This window comes from Callorhinus ursinus, unplaced genomic scaffold, assembly GCF_003265705.2.
Source record: "Callorhinus ursinus isolate GAN/ISIS: 27379988/994484 unplaced genomic scaffold, GSC_fseal_2.0 scaffold8, whole genome shotgun sequence".
Classification (NCBI taxonomy): Eukaryota; Metazoa; Chordata; class Mammalia; order Carnivora; family Otariidae; genus Callorhinus; species Callorhinus ursinus.
In genome coordinates this window covers 46557149-46568919 of record NW_027397070.1, presented here as the reverse complement: position 1 = coordinate 46568919, position 11771 = coordinate 46557149, and the positions used below count along the sequence as shown (strand labels likewise).

At 50.4% G+C, this 11771-nt stretch overlaps 1 long non-coding RNA gene across 2 annotated transcripts; it reads left to right on the top strand.

Annotated features, from left to right (window-relative positions):
- The first annotated feature begins 2701 nt into the window (after nt 1-2701).
- LOC141373281 (uncharacterized) lies at nt 2702-11150 on the top strand. 2 transcript variants are annotated; one of them, XR_012379073.1, is made up of 5 exons: nt 2702-3097; nt 4019-4063; nt 5238-6391; nt 8027-8169; nt 10494-11150. It is a non-coding gene; the product is annotated as an uncharacterized lncRNA (long non-coding RNA). The 2 variants fall into 2 exon arrangements; XR_012379072.1 differs by having other exon boundaries at nt 2703-3097; nt 9069-11150.
- Nucleotides 11151-11771: the final 621 nt, after the last annotated feature.

Sequence of the window (11771 nt, the reverse complement as noted above, 5' to 3'; positions counted from 1 at the left end):
AGGAGGAACATTCTTTCCCGAGCAATAGCTGAGTATTTATCAGCTGGAGCAGTGGGGCCAAGCTGAAGCCCTTCAGTTTAGGACCAGGTGGCTCAGGTTGGCAGCTGGGAGAGTTACACCCACCACGCCCATCTCTTTTATTTAGGTGGTTAAGAGTGAAGGTTGATTTGACCCCCTGTTCCATTCCTTACAAACTGTGTGACCTGGATAGTTGCTTAACCTCTCCGAGCATCTGCTTCCTTATTTGTGAAATGAGGGTATAATACTTGTCTCAGTGGGTACCCTCGAGGATTAAACAAAATAACATATATCAAGAGCGTAGTATAGTGTCTGATACTTGGCACAACCAGTAGCTCTTACTACTTTCCTTCCTTAAGGACATGAAAACTGCTTTATAAATTCATCTCTTCTCAGATTCTTGGCTATTTATATTTTCATTTTGTTCTATTTTCTTCTAAGTTTTCTAGATAAGCTCCTTTTGAAAAAATCTGACCATGCCTTAGCTAAACTCGGGAAAATAAGCATGACCATCCCTAGACAGGGAGTGACGGCTACCCTTTGAGTCTAGCCTCCATAGTGGCAGCTAGAAATCAAGGGAAACTGGGGTGGGGCAGGTGGTGAAGGGAACCTGAGAAGTGGGCTACATGGGATGGTGGAGGACAGTTCATATTTTTTCCCCTTCTCACATGGAAGGTATTAACCTATAGTCTTGCCTCCCCAATGAATGTTAAGCCCCTCTGTTGAGGTACTTAATTACTCTGTGCCTCAGTTTCTCTATCTCTGCCATAGAAATCATAATGGTACCAATTGCACAGGGTTGTTATGTGAATTAAATGAGATAATACACTTTAGTTAGTGCTGAGCACAAAGCCAATAGTGTGTGTACAACACATAGTAGCTTTTTACATTTTATGGTGTCCATGATGCTTAACATTGCTGGGCGCATGGCGAGGTCTCTGGGTCCTGGATTCCACTCCCAGGAGATGGTGCTCTCTGTCTGGACTCCCTGCAGGCTGCCCTAAGTTTGGCCCCACCTTGTTGATCCACCCAGGAGGTGCTGTTGAAAGTGGCTGATGCTGTCCGTCTTTTCTGGACCTTGTGTCAGCAGTGTAAAGAGGACCAGGTTACGGCCATCCTTAATGAGGAAAACAGGAGCTACGTGGCTGCCAAAGGGCAACGGAGCGGAGAACACCAGCCCTTCCTCTGGAGGAGACACTGTCTGCCCAGGCTCTTGGCTGACGCGTGTTGTGAGACCCGACTTCCCTCTTCCCCATTTTCTTTATCATAGAGAATAAGAGAACCCATGATCCAGATCAGCCTCTAGCTTGGAAATGAGGTGTGAAACTTTTGGAAGCTCCCCAACTTATCAAGGACCCCCATGTTGAAAACTCGAATGTCCTCCAGTACTTCCCCCATTTGCCCCCTCCTCTCTGTGTGTCATGCATGTTAGGAGTATCGGTAGATCACTAAATAAGAGCTAACGAAGATCTTTACTTGCATTTTCTCATTCAGGTGTTTCTACAGGCCTACTGTAGGTTTTATTCGTCCCATTTTTACAGAAGGGGAAGTGGAGTCTCAGGGAAGTTGCCATCTTTTACTGAACATCACACAGTTACAATGGGAAGCAGCTAGGACTTGAATTCAGGCCCTCTGACACCTGTTCTCTTGTTCCTCTCTACTTGCCTTCTTGGGGTAGGAGGGCAGCATGGCAGGTCCCGACGCTCACAAGCAGCGTGTCCAGATAAGAGGCAGAGGGTGGAGCGGGTTGGAAGGAGGCTGTTCTGGCACAATTTAGCCTCAGGCCAGCCTTGGCTGATGAAACCACCTTCTGGACCCCAAGGGACTTCTTTCTCAGGGCTGCTTCTGATCTGGCCCAGAGGGGACTGTCTCTGCCTCTTCCTTCATCATTAGAACCTTTCCACCAGCCCGACCTTATGGTCTTTGTCCCCCTTGCAGGGCTGCAAAGAGGTCTGTAATGCCTATCCTGCCTGGCCCTTGCTGGGGGTGGGTCTCGGTCCAGCTGCTATCTTCAGGCTTCTGCCCAGGAGCTGCAGACGAGCCAGTGAGGGTCTCAAGAGAGCCAGACCCCAGGGTTTAGTTAGATGGAGGATCAGCTGGGTTGGGGCAGGAAAATCCCAGCCTCGGCTCAGACTCCTGCCAGGCACCCCCCTTTCCTATCACCAGCTTCATACTTCTGCTTTCTGGGCTAAAGATGGTGGTATGTTTCAGGCCCCTCCTCCCCTGCCCCCTTCCCCTGGTAGCTCTGCTTTGAGAGTGGGCTGACTGTTCTCCTTTCCAGACTGACTTCTTGGTAGCTGCCCTTTTAGCTGGGGGCAGTCACTGTAGATGTCAGGAGGCGCCTCCACTCCCCAGGGCTTGGGAAAATACCCCACACTTGACCTTGACCCCCGGGTGGAGAGGAATGTTGAGGCCGGAGCTCGAGTGGGATCTGCTCTCCTGGCAGGCAGCCTTCATGTGCCTCTTGATGAGCGATGGGGAGGGGCCCCGGGTGTCCGGGGCTCTCTCAGCTTATAGGGGGGGAGACAGGGCCCCAGGACAGGCAAGGGGCAAAATCCCATCCTCAGGGCCCGTCTCCCATGCCAAACCCTGGCTGACCACCCCTCTTTCTTGCAACATTAAGTTGTGCAGCGTTCTCAGAGTTCGTCCCCAGTCTCTACCCGGCCAGTCGCTCCCCAGGGAGGCTGGGTGAGGTGCCCAGAGTTGACAGAGAGGGCACTGGGTGTGGATGACTGCCAAGTCTCACTCCCCTCATCTGCGAATGGCAACGAGGGCCGGGTTAGTAGTTGCCAAGCTGTGTTCTGATAAACCCTGTGGTTCCCCCCAAGAAGCCTCAGCGGCCACAAGGCAACGGGATGTGTGTGTGTGTGTGTGTGTGTGTGTGTGTGTGTGTGTGTGTGTGTGGCAGGGGGTGAGATGTCAGCCTCTTCCCAGCTAGAGCAGTGCCCCAGTTTCCTGCTTTCGTCCTTGAGCTACCCACGAGGCCCTGGCGTTGGGGTCCCTGCATCTCTCTGCCTTCTGCCCCCCTTCCCGGCTTGCCCCACTTCACCACGGCGACCATCGGCAATTTCCTCCCACAGTAAGTGCTTTCCTACCTTGGGGATTTTTCTCATAGTATCTCCTGCCTCAACCCTTCTTCTCTCCATCTCTTTGCTTCTTTCCTATGTGCCTGCCAGATCTCGGCTCCCATGTCACTTCTTTGGGGATGCCTTCCCCAACACAGGCCCCCAAGTCCGTATGAGGCCACCTGGCTGCATGCAATTCTTAACACGGCTCTACTGCAATGGACTCATTATCACTCCATTGACCTCATTATTTGTTCACTGTCTGCCTCCCCTGCTCGACTGGGAGCTCACTGGGGCAGGAATCGCGTCCCTATCGTCACAGCAGAATCCTCCCGCACAGCTCCTGGCATACAGTACGTATCCAATACATATTGGTTGAATGCTGAAATACTGCACAAAGATTTTTGCGAATTTTTTTAGAAAGTTTGAAAACCACTGGCCTCGAGGCCTCCTCGGGCCTGTTCGGGTTTGGACTCACATCTTTAAAACGTGGATGCAGTTACTTTCACCACCAAAATATTTCTGGCTCTCCCATTAAAACCTTACCTGGACTTCTCCTAACTTCCGGGGTGCTCAGAAGGGAGTGGTGTGGACAGGAATGGGAAGAAAAATAAAGGAATCCTAAGAAAGGTAGGGTAACAGTTCCTCCTTCACCACTGGAGAAGCGGGGGTGGGGGGTGGGGGGGGGGACAGCCAGATGATGGAGGAAGACGACAGGGCCCGGTATTGAACCCCAGGGGTTTTGCTTGTCCCAGGACACACCTGACCCACATCCATCAAGCTGCCTGGCAGGGAAGGGGTGTGCAGCCGCTCAGGACACAGTGACCACGGCTCTCAGGCTAGCCGTTTCCTTGCCTGTGAATCAGTGGCTGACCCTATGCTGTCCCCAGCCTGTTCCAAGCAGCCTGGGAGACTCCCAAGCTTGTCTTTTGCAGGCCAGATGTGTGTCCACCGGCTGTGAAGTCTTGCCTGGAGAACAGGTGGGTGGTAATTACTCTAGCAGGAGCCGAGCGTGACTGGAAGCTAAGGAGACAATTCTAGCGAGCTGTCAAGAACAGAAACAGTGTTCTTTCCCTGAGCTTGCTTTTACAGGGGGAGAGGGAGATGGAATTCAGGGCTGGCGTCAGAACCTTGGCTCCTATGGCAGATTCTGGAGTGTCCTGGCAATTCCCATACCCCACCCCACTCATCTCCCTCCACTCTAAATTGACATGCCATGTGTAGTGAACATCTGTTGTGTGCATACGCCCACCAATCCCTTCCCTTCCTCAGATAAAGGAAACTCAGTTTTCCTTTGGGGAACTCCACTGCACCCATTCCAGGCATTCCCAGTGGGGCTGCCAGTCATGGAGGCTCTCCCACCTCCCCACACCCAAAGGGTGAGCACAGGACCCCAGGTACACTCATCAGACTCTCTCCTGGAGAATTTGAATCTGGGGTGGGGTCACTACTGACCACAGGAAACAGTTGGCTTGGAATCATCCAAGCCGGCTAGCCTATGGGCTCCTGTGCCCCGGACCCCCAGAGCTGCCCTGGCCCCTGGCTCCGCAGGCCGGCTTGTTGAACACCTCCTCCGATTCCCTTCACCTCCTTTATGCAAAAGATACAGGGGACTTTCTCCCCACTTAAGTTTGCCCGAGTCAGCTTCCAGAACTTGCCGCCAAAGTGGATGTGTATCCCATACACTTGTACTGGCCCTTCTTTCCCGGACTGTGCTCATCCTCTGGGTCCACCTGCAGACTTGTTTGCACTTTCCACACGCTGAAAACCTTTGTGTTCCCAGCCCTCTTTCTCCTATCCAGGCCTATTCATTTTTTTTTTAAAGATTTATTTATTTATTTGAGAGAGCGAGAATGAGAGAGAGAGAGTACATGAGAGAGGGGAGGGTCAGAGGGAGAAGCAGGCTCCTCACTGAGCAGGGAGCCCGATGCGGGACTCGATCCTGGGACTTCGGGATCATGACCTGAGCCGAAGGCAGTCGCTTAACCAACTGAGCCACCCAGGCGCCCCTATCCAGGCCTATTCTTGGGGAAGGTCTACACCCATCATTTACACTTCAGAGCGAATGAAAACATTGTCCTCACTCTCCCAGGGTAGATGCCTTTCCAGCCCTATATCTAAGTGTTAACTGAGTGCCTTTGCCTCTTGTTTCAGGAACGAGAAGTATTCGTGAACAGGTGGAAGACATATTTGGGGGGACAGCGTGGTCCTTCCCCAAAACCCTGAAATGAGCCCTGACCACTTCTCCCCAGCACTCATCACTTGCATGCACTGGGAATTGCTTTATCCCAGCCTTGCTCTGTTCAGCAGCTGATTATATCTGCCCTCCACACATTATCGCCTGATACTTGTTAAGTTTTATCCCCCCTGGAGTTCCTGCTTCGAGCTGTTAGATCTTGACTCAATGAAACTGAGCATCTACAGCATGCAAGACCCTGAACCAGGTGTATCTGGAATACAGATGTCCTTAGTTGTTGACGTTCGCAGTCCTGTCAAGCAAACAGACACTCTCCCACCATGTCTCCTACACGAACCAAGTGCTGTTGCAGCCAACTGCCCTGGGACCACAAAGGAGGGAGGCCTGCAGAAAGGAGGGGCCCAGCATCTAATCCACCTGGCCTGTCTCTCTTGTTTTGTGTATAAATTAGGGTTCTTTGGTTGCAAGCAACAACAGGAACTCTAATTTGTACGTTAAAAAAAAAAAAAAAAAAAGAGTGGAGTTACCAGAGAGATTTTAGTAGCAACCAAATAGAAATAAGAATTAAACAGGGAGGTACTAAGAAGGTATCTAGGCAGCGACAGGGCTCAGCCCCAGGAACTCCTTGGAGTATGTCTTTTTTGGAAGCTGCCATTGGATGATCCAGTTGTAACTGTGTGTCTCTGCTTCAGGGTCAAATCATGACAGACAATCTGATTGGCCAGTTTGGGTCATGTGCCCCATGGCAGGTATTGCAGTTGGCTGCCCCATTAGAATGATCTAGAAAAGAGAAGGGCAATTCTGTAAAGGAAAAGGGATGCTGTTATCAGAATCAGCGAGAGGAAGGATGCTTGGCAGACAGAAGAACAAAGCCTACCTTAGCCACGGGATAGTGGGTGACCTCCTGCCCCCTGGATCCACCTTTGACTTGGGCTGTTCCCATGGCAACCGCAGGCTGAGGGAAAGGCGGTACCAATGAAAATCATTACAACGGAGCTCGCTCGGTCTCCTCATGTTGCAGGTGGATAAACTGGGACCCCAAGACAGAGGTGACTTGTCCCTGGTCACAGCCTCATTTCTGTGCAGCCAGTGCTGAACAAGGAGCACACAGGTCAGACTGGACCCACAGGCTTCTGCTTCTAGTAGAAATTTTCCATACCGGAGTAGGGGTGAGGGTCCCCACGGTAGCCACTAGGAGGGATCATAGGAAAGGTTCATGTGGATGCTCCATAAATCTTTGTCCCACTGCCCCAGCCCCCCCGATACTAGGAGGCAGAGTGGGCTCCCCCACACTCTAGCGCCACGCCTAAGGTCCAAACAGAAATGCCAGGATTGAGTTCCTGGATCCTGGACCCCTGCCGGAGTGACCCGTCTGGGGCTGTGTCCAGCTCTCGGCTTGAGTGGGGCTTTGTGAGCTGGCTGTGGAGCTCCCAGAGTGACCCTTCCTCCTGGGCCTCTGGACAGTTCTCTGCAGAGGGCGCCAGGCTCAGGCTTCCGTCTTGGCCCTGCTCCTCCCCTGCCGGGCCTAGCCAGGTCCCTGCAGACCCAGACGAGCCCCGTCCCTCTTGGTGTTTACAGTCTGTGAACACTTGTGGCCGTTTCTGCTGCCCTGGCAGGGTTGGGCGGACTCATCCATTCTGTTTGCCCTTATTAAGTCAGTCGACCTTACAGGCTTTGCCTCTGCTCAGTTTCTCTCCTTGGGGTCTGCGGCTACAGCTGGCAACCCCCCTGGGGCCTTTACCCTCCACAGGGTTGGCAGGGTGCCTCAGTAGCCCCTTGGTCCTCTCTCCCCCCTATGCCACTGACCTTTGGCATCTTTCTAACCCCCTTTCCCCCAGGAGGCCTCATTCCGGCCTCAGCTGATTTGCCCTGACCTCCCAAGTCCCTTGTCCTGGAAGTCCTAGCTTCCAGCTTGAGAATTCAGGGTGTGGAGAGGGGGGCGGGCTTTGCTCCCACCCCGCTCGGTCCTCTCCTGTCCAGCTGGCATGGGGAGGGCCTTCCCTTTGCTGGCCTTCACACACTGGGCTGCTTCGGCCCGCTTCCAGCTCATTAGTGCAGGTACAACAGGAGCCAGACCGGTCTCCCGCCCACCACTGAGCTCTCGGCCTGCTGGGGGCCCCTTCCCGTGCCCCTGCCCCAGCTCCCCGGCTTTCTCACCCAGTCTAGAGCGCTTGGCACACAGCGTGCCACCCTCCTCCCCTCGCCCACCCCCGCGGGTCCTCTCTCTCTGACTTGCCCTGGCCTGGCTCTCTTTCCAGGGTCTGGAAACGGGGAGGCCTTGCTGCTCGGGGATCCTACAGATCTAGCCCCCACCTTCCGCAGCCAGCACCGAGCCAGCGTGAAAGTCCTTAGACGGGTTTTGTTGGGGCGAACTGAGAGGTCATGACAGCTAAGGGCTGGAAGAGACCACCTCAAGCCATTGTAGCCCCTCCCCGTCTTCTGGAAAAAACATTAAAACCATTCCAGATTGACAAGAATTTAACCAGCCTTTAAGGACCTCTGCCTTTCCCTTGCCTTTAACAGGATGAAGGTCACATGAACCTTTTTTAGTGTGTAAATCTCTTGCTGCCCTTTCTCCCCACATGTATTCACCTACAAATCCTGTATTAAACTGACATCTGAACTTCCCTTCACGCTGTCCTCAGCAAGCATGAAGAATAAATCCTCACCATGTCTCTACACTAAACAAACATCTTAATACATATGAAGACCTGATAGAATCCTCCTTTGACTCTTTTTTCTCCAGGCTGAGGGGCTGAAGACCTTTCTTCTGGGGCATAATCCATGGACCATCCCAGTCACTTCTAAGCAACCCGCCCCCTTGATTGGCCGAGTTATCCGACTTCTTCAAGACCATGGTGGGGGAGCCCATATATACCTGTAGCCTAGGTGAGCGTTGAAGTACATCTGTGGGTTCTGGAATCAATGTAGTGAGTCACACCAGTATTCCAAAAGAGAAAAAAATGAGAGCACATTGTACGTAGCCAGGGTAAGTTGCTCCAGGTATAGATGTTTGCCCCTGTGTGGTGAACCGTGTTGTAGGATGTCCTTCTTCCGATGAGCTGTGCTTACAAAGTTTGAGAGCCTCCACTCCCAGCAGACCTGGGCTTCTGGTGCTGTCCCCTCCTTCCTCCTCACTTCTCCAGCTGTGGTTCTTGTCTAGAGACAAAAAAGACTTCTGGGTTTGATTCTGTGAGGCAGGGTCCGAAGCATGCACTTAGTTCGCCTTTCTCCAGTTCTGTTACCCAGCTGAGTCGGCATACTCCCCAGAACTGTGGGACAGGCCTCCTTGTACCTCAGAAGGAAGCAGACTTCAACTCTGTGAGGGGGCTTGACACATCGAAGATGCCCAACAAGTGTTTTCTGGATGAATGAATTGCCTCTTCGGTGTCTGTTTTGGTGATCAGGTGGCCCCATAGCTTGTCAGGTCCACTTAGGAACTAAGAAGGATTCCTTCCCCTTTGCCACGGAGTCAGAGTTCAGGCTGGAGCAATGCCAGCAGCTTCGGTCATGACCATGGCTCCTCGGGCCATCCAGAAGCTTCACACAGCTTTCCAAGTCTTTGAAAAAAAGATACGTCCAACTTCTAGATGTTGGTTTTTAGTTTTACACCATGGTGGCCATTTTTGACAGGTGACAAAGATGGGGCATCAAACAAAGCTCCAATTAAGAAAGCTACATTAAATTCTTCTAATCCACTCGCATGGTGGGTCCCCAGTTCCCTTTTGCCCCTCAGAAGATGTGCATTTACATTTGTGTTTCATCTCCTCCCCTTCTTCCTATCTCAGGAGCCCTCCACATGGCTACTGTGAACTTCATCTTGCATTCTCTCCCTCCCATGTCCGAACTCTGGGGGGATGGTGGACAAGTGTGATTTAAAAATGAGCACTAATCCTCTCGTGTCATCTCTCTGGCTCTTCAGCCTATTTTCCCCTGGCCTCCCAGGATTACTCAGGTCTCTGCATTGACGTTGGTGAAATCTGCTGTTGTACAGACTACTGAACCCTGAGCTAGCTCATGGCTCCAAGCAGCCCTCCGTGGCTGTAGGATGCCTAGGGTTTCAGGAGGCAGAGCCACTCTGCTTTCCCAACAGGCAGCTCCCAGTGTCTGAGATGAGGACCCCAAGGCCAAGAGTGGAGAGGAGGCCTTGGGCGAAAGGAAGTAATCAAATCTTTGGAAAACCCTGGACACTTCACAGACTCCGGCCCTCCTTAGAGGTCTTCCCTCCACGTAGAAATCCTTTCTACAAGGCCCATCCAGCCTGTCTTTCATTACTCAGCAATGGGACCTGTCTTACTGTTGGACAACTCCAAAAGTTGCATCTATTGCCAGTGGAAATCTGTGTTTTATCTTGTACCTGATCCTGGACCTGGGACAACACTGTGAACTCTGCTGTGGCAGAGACAATGCTATCGACTTTCCATTTGATGTGACATTTCAGTAACTTTGATTAGAGTTGCCATGCATTCCTTTTTTACGTCTTCTCCTTCCTTGGATTCTGTGCCACTTCCTTTTTCCACTTTGGATGGTCTTATTTCCTTTGCAGGATTATTCTCCTTCCCTCAACCTCAAAGCTCAAAACACTTAACTCTTAAAAAAATTATTGAGGCATATTAATACGTAATATAATTCACCATTTTCCCATGAAAAATTCAATTATTTTTTTAGCAAATCTACCAAGTCGTACAAGCACCACCATCACTCAGTTTTAGAACATTTTTCTCACCCCAGTAAGATCTCCTGTGCCCACTTACTGTTAACTTCCCTCCCCCTTCTCCCATCCATGTCCCTGGCATCTTCTTTGTCTCTATGGCTTTGCCTTTTTTGGATATTTCACATAAATGGAAGCACACACTTTATGGTGCTGTGACTCATTTCTTTCACTGAGCATAACGTTGTTGAGGTCCATCCATGTAGTAGCATGTGTTGGTAGCCCACTCCTTGTTACTGATGAGGAGTATTTCATTGTATAGATATACCAGGTTTCACCAGTCGATGGGCATTTAGTCAGTAACTAACCTTTGGTTTTTATGAATAATGCTGCGAAGTCTACATTATTTATGTGCAAGTCTTTGTGTGAATACATTAAACTCTGAACTCTTGTCACTCCTGAGGCAGTCTCTTCCAAGTCCACATCTCTAAAGCCCACACCCATAGCCTTGTTCTTCTGGACATACAGTTAGATTACATTTTCCAGCCTCCTTTGTTGTCAGGTGTGATCATGTGACTGGGTTCTCGTCAATGGAATGTGGACAGAATGGTGCTTGCCCTCTTCCAGACATTGTCCTGAAAAGCCCTGTGCAATCCTCCACATTTTTTCCCTCTCCTATCTATTGGCTGAATGAGAAGGAGGAAGGATCTCTATACTGGAGCTCCATGACGGAAGGATCCTAGGGCCCTGCGTGACCTTGTGTATTTGAGTCCTGCTTGACATGAACAAAATTTCGCTTACTGTTTTGAGGTTGTTCCTGCAGTTAACCTGCTATGATTAATGCAAACACAGAACAACTGTATCCCTCTCTTACCCAATAATCTTGTAAACAGTTGAACATGGCCAGAGTTTCTCCAGTATCTCAAGTACTCCTCCTGGGTTGTATTTATCTCCATTCAGGTCACCTTCTCCTAGACATGCTGCCGAGTTGTAACAAGCCATCTAAAACAGGGCAGCAGCATTAAACAATGTGCATAGCTTGGAGTACTCTGTTACCCTTCCTGTTCGAAGTCCTGGATCCTGTCCAAGATGGCACTAGGCCTTTTAGAAGTTTGCATTGTTAGTTTATTTCAAACCAGTAGTTAACCAGGATCTCCCCTTTCAACAGTCTCTGTACCTCCCCACAACACTCTGCCCAAATAAAGTCATTTCACACGAACTGCTATCAAAGCAAGTATCCCTCATCCTTTAATTATTACTTATTTTGGACCAAGATGCAAGACCTTTTCACTTATCTCTATTAAACCTCAATTTATCTAGATCAGCTTGTATCTTGCTCCTATCATCCAGTTTTTATCATTTATTCCTCCAATCCTATGTCATGTGAAAATTTGATAAAAATGCTTTTTCTGACATCATCCAAATTGTGAGAAGTCTTGTGGAGGTGCCAGCCCTGGCTCATGGGCTACTGTAGATCCCAACAATCTTCACCTATCCCTCAATGTGGGGAATGATGGAGTCAACATCTACACACATATCTAGCCGCGTTACTGTAGGCTCCACATTTCCCCAGCCTATCCACATTGACTCTCATTTGAATTTCATTTCACTACCATTCAAAACTCGGGCAAAAATTTCTCTGATCTGTAACTCCATTGAAAAAGGAAATGGGGTAGATTCTGGTGCAAGGTTTAATTTTTGCAAACTTGGCTCTAGTATTTACTGCTGTGCCTACTCCTCACCATTCTTTCCTCCTTCTCCAGGCTGAAAGCTGGCCTGCCCTCCAAAACATTTGCTCAGACAGCATCGTAGGTAGGATCTTCCCTGACCAATTGTCCCA